Consider the following 14055-nt stretch of genomic DNA (forward strand, 5'->3'; position numbering starts at 1 on the left):
GCATCATTATTGCGCCAGCCTACTGAAGCCTTCTTGAAGGTGTGTGACGCATTTTATTGCGTTTTAATAGTGGCAGGAGGCTCATCTGATGTTAAGAGATACTGCCGCCCATGGACACTCTCAATGCCAAAGGGTGAAGCGAATCAAAGGATCTCGTGAATAGGTTGCTTGAGAGGAGATTCTTGTGTGTAAATTATTGTTTTTTCAGTTGTTTTCTGGTTCCTGCTGATAAGTTTTTATATGTTAGTTTAATTTTTGGGGTATTTTACGTTACCCAAGATATTTATACTATTTTCTTACAACTTGTAAACCAGTCGAAGGTGAACACGAATCTTTTTGATGACGAGAATCATAAAGGGTTGGACTATAGCATACCGAGGTTTCTAAGGGACTCACAAGACCGATATACAATGAGTCTACATGATTTTAAAAGAGGAAGCAGAACGTGGAATTTTTTTTTTAATTATTTGAATCAGAATACATTACATAAATTTTAATTATTGGTATTTGTAGAACTGGTACTATAACTAGTATTGGTCTGAAAATATATTTATATATATAAAATTGATTCATAGTTTATTACAGTACCCAACCACAAGTTTCATGCGTAATCACAAACATTTCTAAAATTGGGTAAGAAATAATAGAGATATTATTATACCCTTACGATATTTTCTCACATAGAAGAGAGTTTTGTGAATAAGGACATAAAAATAACTGTCTTAGAAATGTTAATAGTGTAGTAGACTGCACGCGTGTTAAAATAGTTAATACCCCAGAAAAAAAAATCAATATGAAGTTAATAGAAATAGAAAATCATTTGATATTCTATTAATGTTCATGGAACTTTCATATAAAACACAATTTAAATCAATATTGCTCATTTCAAGATATACCTAGTTACTGTAGTTTATTATATTTGATTTAGTGTTTTAATATCTACAATCTTATTGCGGGCTGTTGGTAACTTTAGTGCTTTAGTTGCAAGATGGGCTGGGATGACACCATTAGCGTTCCAAGTGCTGCTGAAGAACAATGCAATATTGTTCATTATAAATCAAGATTGAGAACGAGACTATTGTAGAACGGACATTTGAAATGAGAAGAGAATGTTGGAAGAGGTGGATGGCTACCGAATCAAAATATCAACCCTTTTCCTTGCATGAAGGATTACCCGTGGTAGAGGAAGACAATGTTCATATCAAAGATGAGCTTTAAATGATGGGAATGCTATTCATAATGATGGGCTGCCATTATATGTACATTTTCATTAATTTTTATTGTAGTTTAAGTATTATTTACTCTGAGCACATACCTTTATTCATAAAAACTGAATTAATCTAATAGTCTTAATCAAAGAACTGATTTTGTCAAATTTTCTAACAATGTATTTGTAATTAATTAGTGAAATTGTATTAATCTGTAAAACAATAAAATTATTATGTGCTAATGTATCCATATACCTACTTTTAAAGCCTCAAAATTCTTTTAGGGACTTTATTTGGTTACTTAAGGAAAAGCAATGTTCAATTTGAATTACGGTTTTTATTTTAATCAAATAAGCTTTGTTACAGTTATAACCTTGCTTACAAATTTTTAACTGTAACAAATAAAAAGTAAAAATAAATTCTATGACAATAAAATAAACATGAAAACATTTATTTTAAAAACAAAAGCTTGACTGCACACAAAATTAGATGCATATTTTTTCTAATAGAAATACTCATAAATTTGTCTCTTAAATGTAAATATCAAATGTTAAAAAATGAAAACAAAATATAACGTTGTTTAGGAACTAAGACTAAAACATGATTTAATTAAGCTTGTGACAATGGATTATGGACTTTCATCAGAACTCCCATTTAATTTTACGTAGATTCTTAGTACTAAGTATTTCAACGAAAATTACTGGTTTAAACGCTTAAAATTGTATTATAACGTAATGCAACAATTTATTAAATACTTTTTTATTAATAAAATAGTTTGTTATTTTAAATAAAAACATATTATTTTAATGGAAAATTATTTATTAAGTCACACAACGTGTAATGAAGTTGAAACTTTATTTTGTATTAAAAATGCAATGGAATGCTAATTTGCACCACAGAATAAAGCAAAATCTTATTGATGAATGATTAAATGTCACTTAAAACTAGCCTCAACGGATCGACGCTTAAAACACATTCTGGAATAAAGTAGCTTCTTGAGTAGCAATTTGTTCTCGTTGAGGTTTTTAATATGGACCCTAAACACGTCGAGTTACGTCAATAATGCAAAAAAATCGTTTATTTTTCGTTAAAAAAGTTGAACATGATAATTTAATTTTTTTTAAACAGCTCAACTAATATTAGCGAAAGGATGTTAAAAAAATTAATTAATTATTTCTATTGTCTGTAGCAGTGACGTAGATCGTTTTCAAATGTGTGACCTTCAAGTGAATGTTAATAGAAATTTATATCTATTTATTTATAAAAGTTAACCACGTCATATATACGTATAATGCTATATCTACAGCATATGTTAAAAGAAATTATATAATAAAATAACGAGCAAAACAGTAGTTGATAAGTTGTGTTTATTCCGTTATATTCGCGAAGAATTCGAATGAGAGGGGCCTCAAATCCTAGGTTGGTTTTTGCAGACGGAATTTGGAAAATTCTGCTGATTTTGTCACAGCCACAGCCGCCAGCAGCACAGTCACAGCCGGGGATCGATTCTACGACCTCAGGGATGAGAGTCGCACCCTCAAACTAGTAGGCCAACACTGGTCAAAGCTGCAATGCGAGCTAGTTTAGTTATGACGTAGAAGATTATATTATATAGTCAAATAATTTATATCAATTAGGGCTATTAAAAAGGCTCTTTTGAAAGTCAACATTACAAATTTAAAAATATTAAAAAAAGTACTCTAGTTGCGCCTTCCAAAAGGAAGTTTCATATGGAGAAGAATGGGCAAAAAACTCCATACTTACTCTTTTAAAATAGTTTTAATATAATTCTTGTTCTCTAGAATGCTCGAATAAAGTGAGGCCGACTGGGTTTCTTGTCTTGTTCTTTTTATCACTTCGCGTCCATTTAAAGTGTATAAATAGTGTAAATATCTTTTATACTTTATTATAATATTTATTAAGCGTAATCTCTCTTTTACTTGGAATTCCCATCATGTTTATCACACAGTGTTTATACGTTGAGCCAGTTTTTAATAAGGAAAATTTTACTTTTAACCAGTTTAGATATTCGTTGATGTAGACTTAGTATTTTTTATTTATTTATGTAACAACGAATACATATCTAATATTGAATGATATTTAATTTCAAAGTAAATTTTTATTTTTATATTAAGTTGTTGTCGCTATAATCCCGGTAAAAAAATAACACTTCTTCGCATACAAGAGACAATAAACATAAAAGCCTACCAAATTGTTAATAAGCGATCTCTTCCAGGCAACGTTAATCATAATATAACAACAGATTAAGTCAGTACTTAATATAGTGATTGGTGATTAAGATCTGTAATTCAGTTTGTACTCCGAACATGTCTGTAAATAGCCAAGATTTTTACGCTATGCAGTTTAATTAAAGGTTGGAAGTGCATCTGTATACAATGAAGTTATTCTGGAGTAAGTAGCAATATTTTTTAATATAATAGGAGGCAAAATATTATATATTTAAAATCTTCATCATAACTTTCGGCGGTATCGTCATAGGGTTTTTGCGATACCCCTTGGCAAATGTACCTTAGTGCTGTTACTTCTTAGAATGTAGTAATTATAACCTAATTCACCGTATGGTTTCTGGTCAAAAATAAATAAAAACATAATTAAAAGCAATTACTTTAGTCTTCCATTATTATTTAACTATATAGATTTTGTACAGCTTGTTTGATTAAATGTCAGGAGTATCTGTATAGTATATGTAGTGTATGTATGAGCAAGCTGCACTAGATAATTAGTTATCTAGTGCAGCTTGCTCATATATGAGAGGGTGAAATGTAAGAACCTAACAACCCTACGGATCCCTAAGCTCTACAGACGTACCCTAACAAAACTAATAAATAGTGACTATATAAATAAGAACGGAATGTCTGCACAAAGAGACCTAAGGTAACAGATGGGGCCCTACGGGTAGGATCAAAGGCTCAAGGTAATGGGATTATCTCTAAGCTATCGGGCAGGCTCACCACGATAATTAGGGGCTTAAAGCAGTCTTCGCCACTTCAAGCGAGAAATGAATAAGACAGAGCAATATTCAAATCTGATTTATTGTTATAAAGCAACATCTTAAATACTTATACCTATTCTCACATTCATCATATGTCTTATGAGCTTTTGTGTTTCGCATCTTCAGCTGTTATAATTTAGATCAACCACGTGAGCCGCGTCAGCAGTTGGTCAATGTTCAAATGAAATCTGAACAGATTTAAACTACGTATTAAGTCAATATGCACGATTACTGACAAATGCGTGCACTGACTGGACAGGTCCACTCAATCTGTGTGGTTCTTTCCTTAAAAGACCATTTCAGACTGCAATCTACATGGTCTTCACATGATCTGACCAAGATTATGTCTGGACTTTAAAAGAGACTTTAGTCAGATAGGAAACGTCGAACTCATCTAGTTTAAAAAAAATATGCTTGACGTGTAAAAGTGTTTGTACAAACCTACTTACAGAAAAATAAATAATTTATCATTTATTAGGGAAATAAAATTCTCTGGAATAAGAATGTAATGTAATTTGTACTAAAATTATATGTAATAATTAATAAAGTCTATTAATATGTTTGATTCAGTATTAGCAGTGATCTTATCAGTTGTGTCATGGACGGGTGCAGCTCGCGGCGGAGGCTGTATATGTCCCGCAGTTTTTGACCCCGTGTGTGGGGTCGATCGGACGACATACAGCAACAGTTGTCGGTGAGGGGAGAAACATTTGTTCAATTCTACTTTTTTAATTTAAGGTTAATTTATTTACTCCTTAAATCTAAATATTTTTTTTATTTATTCATTATAATAGCAAATTATTCTGCGCCCTCTTTTTTAAGTGGAATATTATTATAAAAAAGGAGCCTATAAGATGTAACTTAGGCCGTAGCGTTCATAGTGCACAGGCTAATTAAAGTTTTAAATTGGCGCATGGTATATAGTACCGGTGACCCCAGAGCTGGTACTTTCGTCGCTCAGCGAATAAGTATCGCAATACAGCGAAATGCTATTAGCGTTAAAGGTACACTGCCACAGGCACCGAACTTTTTATATTTGTTTTAATTTTCTTTTTATTATTTTTTTAGTTAATTTTATTATTAAAAAAAAAAAAACAATGGTGCTACAAGCTTCTTAGGTCTGGGCCTCAGATTTCTGTATCTGTTTCATGATCATTTAGTAATCTAATAGGCAAGTAGGTGATCAGCCTTCTGTGCCTGACGCACGCTGTTGATTTTTTGGGTCTAAGGCAAGCCGGTTTCCTCACGATATTTTCCTTCACCATTCGAGCGAATGTTAAATGCGCAAATTGAAAGAAAGTCCATTGGTGCACTGCCGGGGATTGAACCTACGACCTCAGGGTTGAGAGTCGCACGCTGAAGCCACTAGGCTTGCTCTGCATTATATATATTTTTATTATTACTTAAGAAAATAGTGTATATTTAATAAAAAGTTAAAATGACATGTAACATGATTTTTGTATTTCAGTTTGCAATGCGCCAGATTGCGGCTGTCACATAAAGGAGTGTGTTAGTCATAAATTGATAACAAACGATGCTTTAATAAACACTCGATTATATTCAAATAATCAATATATTTTTTTTACTTTCATATATTTTCCGAAAAAATATTATTTTGCTTCCCAACAAATATATTGTAGTCCCAAATACCTTCATCCCTATCTGAATAAGTTACTAAAAGGTTAAGTTAATCATCTCCATGTAAATTGTTGTTTACAATGTATAATATCCTCCGGCGCTGGTGGGTTGTGTTGTTAGTCGGGTTGTAAATTGTTGTTGCTTAGATGGCACGTACATGATAATCTAGAGCTAAAAGATAATTTTGCCTCAGGAATTCACTTGCCAGTCACACGTACCTAGATTTCTTAAATAGGATGCCTAAGAATCCTTAAGTTGCTTGAACGCTTCTTTGAGCTAACACATTTCTTTAGTGTTAAAAAGGCGTAGAAAATAAAATAATCGATCAGAGATTATATCTATAATTTTCCATGTGTTACACTACAGTAGAGTTATTGTGATAAATTGTGCTCACTGCGTAACTACAGGTTGGTGCTGTACATAACACTTCTAAAAAAACAGATTTGATGAAAATTAAATAAGTAAGTCAAGTATGTAGTTTAATTATAAAATTAGATTATTTATCAATTTTATTTACAAATCATTAGTTATAGAAACTTTTTGAAGTGAAAACTTCGTACTACACTTAATTAAAAGTTTATACACTGTATAATGCTTCCTATCTCATTTCCTCCTACGTCCCATTTTAGTTTTTACCAAATTAAAGATTGATATTAAAGTTATAAATGAAAATTTAACATTAAAATATATATTTTTTTAAAGAAAAGATCCTACATTTAGATAGAGATAAAGTCTAATTTACATATTTTAATTATAAAAACTTTATTTTTGAAGGTTTCACTTCTACCACGTGTGAATTGGACACATGATGTTTTTTTTTTAATATATAATTTTTTTAAGTGATTTGGATAATCTTTTAAAAACTTAATTGGAATCTATTTTAAATGTTCGTTTTGAAACACCTTCTTGGAATCAAGCATCGCTTCTTGTTCGCTTTGGCGGATCAGGAATACGCAAGATAACAAGTGTAGCTCTTCCAGCATTTCTCTCATCTGATCACAAATCTAGCAGTCTGGTAGGTAAAATCCTCAGATCTTATTTTACAAACTACGAGATTGCGGATTTAACAGATGCAAGAAACACGTGGCTAGCAACCAACCCAGGCTTGAGTTTGTCTTCTAGCGTCAACTTTCAAAGAAGCTGGGATGATCCTCTTTGCAAATCTGAATTCCAAAAGTTATTAGGTAACATTTCAATAACAAAACGCGCAAGGTTGGTGGCTGTGGGGTCTAGGCAAGCCGGTCATTGGCTTAATGCTTATCCTACGCCAAACACTTTCACCCTTTTAGACCCTGAATCACTTCGCATTGCCATCAGCCTCCGCTTAGGAGTGCCCATATGTACTCCCCATAAGTGTCCCTGTGGTTTTGAAGTAAGTGGCCTTGGACACCATGGCCTACGCCAAAAGAGTGCAGGTCGTTTTTCTCACGTTGCCGCGCTAAACGACATTATACTCCGCTCTCTTGCCTCCGTCAATGTTCCAGCAATTTTGGAGCCAACCTGTGTAGACACATTTGCCCCGTCTCACCTACTTCGGACAAGTAAAAAAGCTGGGGCAGCCGCAGAGCAGGCAGAAAATAATAAACGGCACAAATATAAGAGTCTTTCCTCCAACTTCGATTTTATTCCCTTTGGAGTAGAGACTCTTGGGCCGTGGGGTTCAAGTGCACAGGCGCTAATTAAAGATTTAAGTTGGCGCCTGGTAGATAGTACTGGTGACCCCAGAGCTGGAACTTTCCTGGCTCAACAAATAAGTATCGCAATACAGCGAGGAAATTCTGCCAGCGTTAAAGGTACACTGCCACAGGGACCAAAAGGACCAGAGACATTTTAAAATTTGTTTTGATTTTCATTTTAATTATTTCTATGATTACTTTGTAGGTTAAGAAAATTTTAATTTTTACTGTATACTTAATTAGAAATAAAATTCAAATATATAAAATTCTCGTGTCAAAATGCCGATGGCTCGACCGATTCATGAAATTTTTTATGCATATTCAGTAAGTCTGAAAATCAGACAACATCTACTTTTAGTCCCCCTAAATGTCAAGTGTCCCACCCCTAAATTTACGTATATATACCCTCTACGATCAACCCCTATTTTTTATTATACATAGTAGATAGTAATTTTTATTGAACTAAAGAAATGTTTCCTAGAAATAATATACATACATGGCAAAACGACGTTTGCCGGGTCAGCAAATCTATATTAATATTTTAAAAGGAAAGATTTGTAGAAGGAAGGATTGTAAAAAATTAACTCAGAAACAAAGGGACGAATTCCAAAAGTTCTTCCATTCATCTATATCAAAATAATACATGTCAGTGGGAGTAAGATAAATAACAGGCCGCTAGTTCCTTTTTAATTTTCTAAGAGTGTAAAAAAGTAAAATATTTTTGAAACAAATAAAATAAGTATTCACAAATTGAAAAGCCTACGTTGAACGTAATTGTTTAACGGTAATACGGATAATAAGTCAAAGAATTCCGTACCTCATTGTCTATGTAATCATTTTGATGATATTATGATGATTGATATTCCAAAACTTGTCTTTTCAGCATGACGAAATGACAAGACTATCCTTTATAAATCCAAATGAGTTTCTTTGTTTTAAAATGCTAATTTATTAGATAATTAATTATAGATGTGACCTTATTTTTTAATATATTTGAGAAAAAAATTAAGTCTAATAACTCTTTTGTAGAATCCTTCATGGACAATTATAATAATTAAACTATAGATCTATTGTACTCGTTTAATTAAAATTCTATAATACCATAAAATATTTCCCTGTAAAACCGTTAATAATATTAACATATGACTTACTTAATGCCTATAATGGAACTACTTGCAGCGAAAAATTTTTTTTTTTCGGTTTACAAAGAATAGAAAGGAATGGAATTGACCCTATTTATGTACACACACACACACATTATATGTGTAATATATTGCACTATCCTCACATTTTTTCATTTAAAAGTTTTTGTATTTGAATACTCTGTAGTGGTAGTATAATATGTTTAATATTTTTGACATTCCACAAAAGATATCAATATCTCAATCGCCATTCTTTGAAAAGTTTCTCTGTTACCTTTCTGATTTCGATTTTATTGATCACGAAACTTGTGGGCAGATTCCATAATTTTTAATGTTTAAAAAGATGACAATGGTATCTCATTAATAAAATTTATTTTTAAAGATTTAAGTCGGCACCTGGTACCGGTACCGGTGACCCCAAAGCTGGTCCTTTCCTCGCTAAAAACGAATAAGTATCGCAATACAGTGAGGAAATGTTGCCGGTAGGTTCAATTAATTGAAATTATCTATTTATTAATTTTTGATTATTATTATTGTTATTACTTAAGTTTAAAAAATTGTAAATACTGTATATATTTGTGTGTTGGAATTAAAAATTATTTACTTCCTGAAATGTATTTTAATTATAATATTATATCCATGTTAATATTAATTACTATTTTGTATTGGCCTTGAAGAAAACGATTATAAGGCGACATTAATTTGTTTCTGTTACACTTCAATTCAAGTTGTGGCAAATTTCAAAATGAAGGTACTTCTGTGTAAGTATAGATTTGGTAGTTTATTTTAAAATCAATGAATAAATTAAAATTATGAAACTTAAAAAGCAAATTTTTAATATGAAACCTGAATTGAATTAAGATCTTTATGTCGTACCTGTTTGATTATGGGCAAAATGTGGTAAAAATAAAAAAAATAAACATATTTTATTATAAATGCATCAGTGAAAAAATCCGATAAAACGTGGGAAAGTCCTAACCTAAACCATTTTTAAAATTCCAGATATCACAGTTTTTTCGCTAATTGCGTTGTCTATCGCTGCACCACCAGGATCCCCCCTTCTATTGGTAGTAAAGAGGTAAATGAAGCTGTTAAGCCAAAAGAAGCAGAAGCTAATGCAGCAGCAGAAGCTAATGCGGCAAACGATGCAAATGCAGCAAACGAAGCGAATGCGGTAAACGAAGCAAATGCAGCCAACGAAGCAAATGCGGCTGATCCGGAATCAGCAAAGAAACCAAGGCATGGAAATCGAAACACCAATCCAAAGAAGAGGCAGGACAGGAAGAAGCACTGGAGTAATCGCAAAATACATAGTTGATTTAATCGCTAAATATTAATTAATCTAAATGTCTGATTATAATGTTCATGAATAAATTAATAATAAAATAACAAACATATTATTTTAATGGAAAATGATTTATTTAATGTCACAGCGTGTATTGAAGTTGAAACATTTTTTGTATTTAAAACGCAATGGAATGCACCACAGAATAAAGCAAAACCTTAATGATCACTGATCAAATATCACTTAAAACTAGCCTCAACGGATCAACACTTAAAACACATTCTGGAATAAAGTAGCTACTGGAGTAGCAATTTGTTCTCAAATGTAGTCTCAGGTGATCTTGTTCTGATTGATGTTTTTTTTAATATGGACCCTTAACACGTCAAGTTACGTTAATAATGTAGGAAATCGATTTTTTCTGTTAAAGAAGTTGACGTATAATATATGATAAATGTTTTTTTTTATCATGGAGCATGAGCATGGAAATGGAAATGGAAATGGATCATGGAGCTTATCTTGTGTAATTCCCACACATTATATTTTCATATGATTAATTTTCACAGATATAAAATTAATATTATAATTTATATGTATTTATTGATTAAATTTAACCACATCATACGCAATGCTATATCTACACTATATCTATGAAAATACAATAAATTTACTAGCAAAACAGGGTTCATGTTATTGTTCTGTATTTGACAATTTAACAATTTGTATATGAACGTAACACCGGCTATATTATATAGATCGTATCATAGAATTAATAATTTTTGATTTATGCCAGTGGACAAACGTTTGACTCGTTTGCTTTGCTTCGGCAGGCTCGGGAAGGCTGAAACCTTAAATAAAAATCATCTGTCAGACGTATTGGATGAAAAGAGAAGTCTTATTTCAACTGAATTTTGATTTGAGCTATGATTGTTACGGCCCCGGTAAACAGGGTAACATCATTCCTGTGCATAAATGCGAACCTTTGTGTGACACTCACTGAGAGATGTAATTAAATACTGTTACCGTTAATGTATGCGCTACTTGTCGACACATACGTTGCAAAAGCGGTAAAAATTATGTACCGATATTTTTTTTTAAATTTATATAACTAACTAAATGTAATGAAATGAACTTCTGCGCACGCACTGTAATCATAAAAACAGGCAACGTTAATCATAAAAATATTACAACAGATTGTCAGGACTAAATATAGAGATTGGTGATTATGATCTGTAATCTAGTTTGTACTCCGAGTAGACAAAAATTATGCTATACAGTATATATATGTATACAATGAACTTATTCTGGAGTAAGTAGAAAATTTTTGATTACTCCGTAATAACTTTTGGCGTTTAGCATCATAGTAGAGTTTTTGCGATAGCCATTGGAAATAAATGATCCTAGTTTTATTGTGTAAAAAGTAACTAAGTAATGTTACTTCTTACAGTGTAGTAAAGAACCTAATTTACCTAAAAACATTATAAATCAGTGCCGCTACAACAATTTAGGTCTGGGCCTCAGATTTCTGTATATGTTTTATGTTATTGTTCATATAATAGGCAGTCGGTGATCAGCTTTCTGCTTCCAAACGATGTTTTGCTTCACCGTTCGAGCGAATGTTAAATGCGCATATAGAAAGAAAGCCCATTGGTGCATATCCGGGGATCGAACCTACGACCTTAGGGATGAAAGTCGCATGCTGAAGTCACTAGGCTAACACTGTTCTGCTCAACAATTTGCCCAAAAGGTAAATATAAAAAGGTTGGTTTTCTGATCAAAAATAAATAATAAACGACATTAAAGGTAATTAAGTCTTCTATTATTCTTTAACTATATACGAGTAGATTTAAACATATTATATCGACGTAGGAAAGCATATTTGCTGTAAGTAGACAAAATACCTACAGTGACTTTATACTGCCATTAGTATCAGAAAAAAAAACGCATCGAATGTCCCGGGGCCTATGTCTCTACGATGAAAAAAAAATTACATACGCGGTTGAAAACGCCTGTACTTATATTTATTTTAGTTAGATTAAATGCTGTATGTAGACCAAAATCCAGTCATTTTAGACAATTTGTACTTACAGCAAAAGAAAAACTGCATTTTTTTCTATACAAATACTTCTTCCCATTTAAAAACTTAACGCTACTTACAGCATTTCTGCGGCGTGTGATTTTTACATTCGTTTACTTACAGCAAGCTTAGGGAACCTACAGTTTTAGTTTTTTTTTACCATTTTACTTTTATTTACGACATTTTATTTCAACCAAACATTACATTACCAAATGACCCACTGCATTTCTAGATCTAATCATAATTATAAACTAATCTTACATCTTGAATTGCAATTGAAAGTACCCTAATACTAAATTTACTGCATACAGCATATTTACCGCCTGTAAATTGATAATATTTCCGCGCGTACATTTTTCTTCCTTAGTTACAGCGTTTTAAAGGTTTGTGATTTAAAAAACTGTATGCTGTAACTAGCCAAACACGTACTTATAGTAACTTTGGATAAAAAGTTTACATTACAAATGGTGACTGGCAGTTAAATAAATATATGTTTCAAAAATGGTATCAATATCATGAATAGGTTCGACACTATTAATTTTTTTCCGAAATTAATTAAGTTTTTTGGCTCTGGTGAACAATTGCAATATGTCTACTTACAGCAAATATGCTTTCCTACGTCGATATTAAGTTAATATAACATATTGAATAAAGTATTCATAATTAAATATATATGTAATTTGTGCTAAAATTATATGTAATAAAGATTGTTTCTATGTTTGATTCAGTATTATCAGTTGTGTCATGGACGGGTGCAGCTCGAGGCGGAGGCTGTATAATGTATATGTCCCGCTGTTTGCGACCCCGTGTGTGCGGTCGATCGGACGATGTATGCAGCAACAGTTGTCGGTGAGAGGAAAACATTTTCTCCCCAAAAATATTATTTTGTTTCTCAACAAATATATTTTTTTCTTCCACATCATTATTATATCTCTAAAGTTATTATTAATGCTATAGAACGACATATTAATTATACTCACACCGATTAACCTACATGAAAAAAAAATTGAGAGGTGTCAAGGGACACCCGGATGGAACAAAGTTCCTTTCGATTAATTAGTGAAGGAATTGTAATAAAATTTTCTTTTCTTAAGTTGTAATAATATTTTTTTATTATTAACAAATATAATGTAATATAAACTATCAATAGGTTCAATTTTAGTTATAATTGGCTTGTGGAAACTGAAGTAGGAACCATATGTTTGGGATTCTATATTATTTAAATGTCTTGAAAAAACTGCATCAATAGTAGTATTATATTTTGTTGTTGATTCTGCTGGATTATTGTTTATTCTTAAATCAAATTCTTCATCTAGAAACTGTAGCAATGGTTTTGATTTTTCCTTATTGAAGTTGATGTTAAAATCACCGGCTAAAATGAGTGGAAGTTTATATAAATTTTTGTAATCTTTAGAATACTCTAGCAGTGCTCGATGAATGAACTCCTGAATATCTATTAATTTGTTGTTTGATGAGACGTATATGACCGCCATGATTAAGGTAACGCCGTTTTCCATTACACACTTAATCTGCAACACTTGTACGTCTTACGTGCAAGTCCTGAATATTGTTCATAATGACCGACATATTTGGTGTTAGAAGATTGGTCGTATCATTTGTGTTGTGATGTATCGCAACTCCACCTGACCGAACAAAATCACATTTATAGTGGTATAGTTAAAATTCGGTATATCACATTCTTCTCGATTGTCCAACCATGTCTCTAATAATAACAAAATGTTAGTTTTTTCTGTAACAGAGTCGATTAATTCAACTGAATATTTACGAAGGCTTTGGATGTTGAGCGTACACAATGAAATGCCTTTATCTCTAGTAATGAAATCAATGACAGATTTTGCCTTCGTTTCAAGCTAATTTAATGACAATCTCTGAAAAAACTTTTGTTAATTTTTGCTATGGCTTTTTGTTGTAAAATTTTAATAAACACTTGATCATGTAATTATTATTAGAGTGCCTAAAATTATTATTTTGTATTAATTTATTGTGTTTCATTTTGAC

The 14055-nt window shown here is 31.8% G+C and overlaps 2 protein-coding genes and 2 long non-coding RNA genes across 6 annotated transcripts in view; 2 read left to right on the forward strand and 2 right to left on the reverse strand.

The window, feature by feature from the left end:
- The window catches only part of LOC125059999 (inactive dipeptidyl peptidase 10), a 348882-nt gene that overhangs the window by 173229 nt on the left and 161598 nt on the right, over positions 1–14055 (reverse strand). The gene's annotated exons all lie outside the window — the stretch shown is intronic.
- Positions 1–14055, forward strand: part of LOC125060002 (extracellular matrix-binding protein EbhB-like) — a 51680-nt gene that overhangs the window by 1460 nt on the left and 36165 nt on the right. The window lies entirely within an intron of this gene.
- Positions 2558–3212, reverse strand: LOC125060017. Its single transcript, XR_007118776.1, has 2 exons — positions 2973–3212; positions 2558–2774 (listed from the first exon to the last, which is right to left on the reverse strand). It is a non-coding gene; the product is annotated as an uncharacterized LOC125060017 (long non-coding RNA).
- On the forward strand, positions 9251–9899 carry LOC125060015. The gene is made up of 2 exons (XR_007118774.1): positions 9251–9438; positions 9680–9899. It is a non-coding gene; the product is annotated as an uncharacterized LOC125060015 (long non-coding RNA).

Source organism: Pieris napi, chromosome 20 (genome assembly GCF_905475465.1).
Source record: "Pieris napi chromosome 20, ilPieNapi1.2, whole genome shotgun sequence".
NCBI lineage: Eukaryota > Metazoa > Arthropoda > Insecta > Lepidoptera > Pieridae > Pieris > Pieris napi.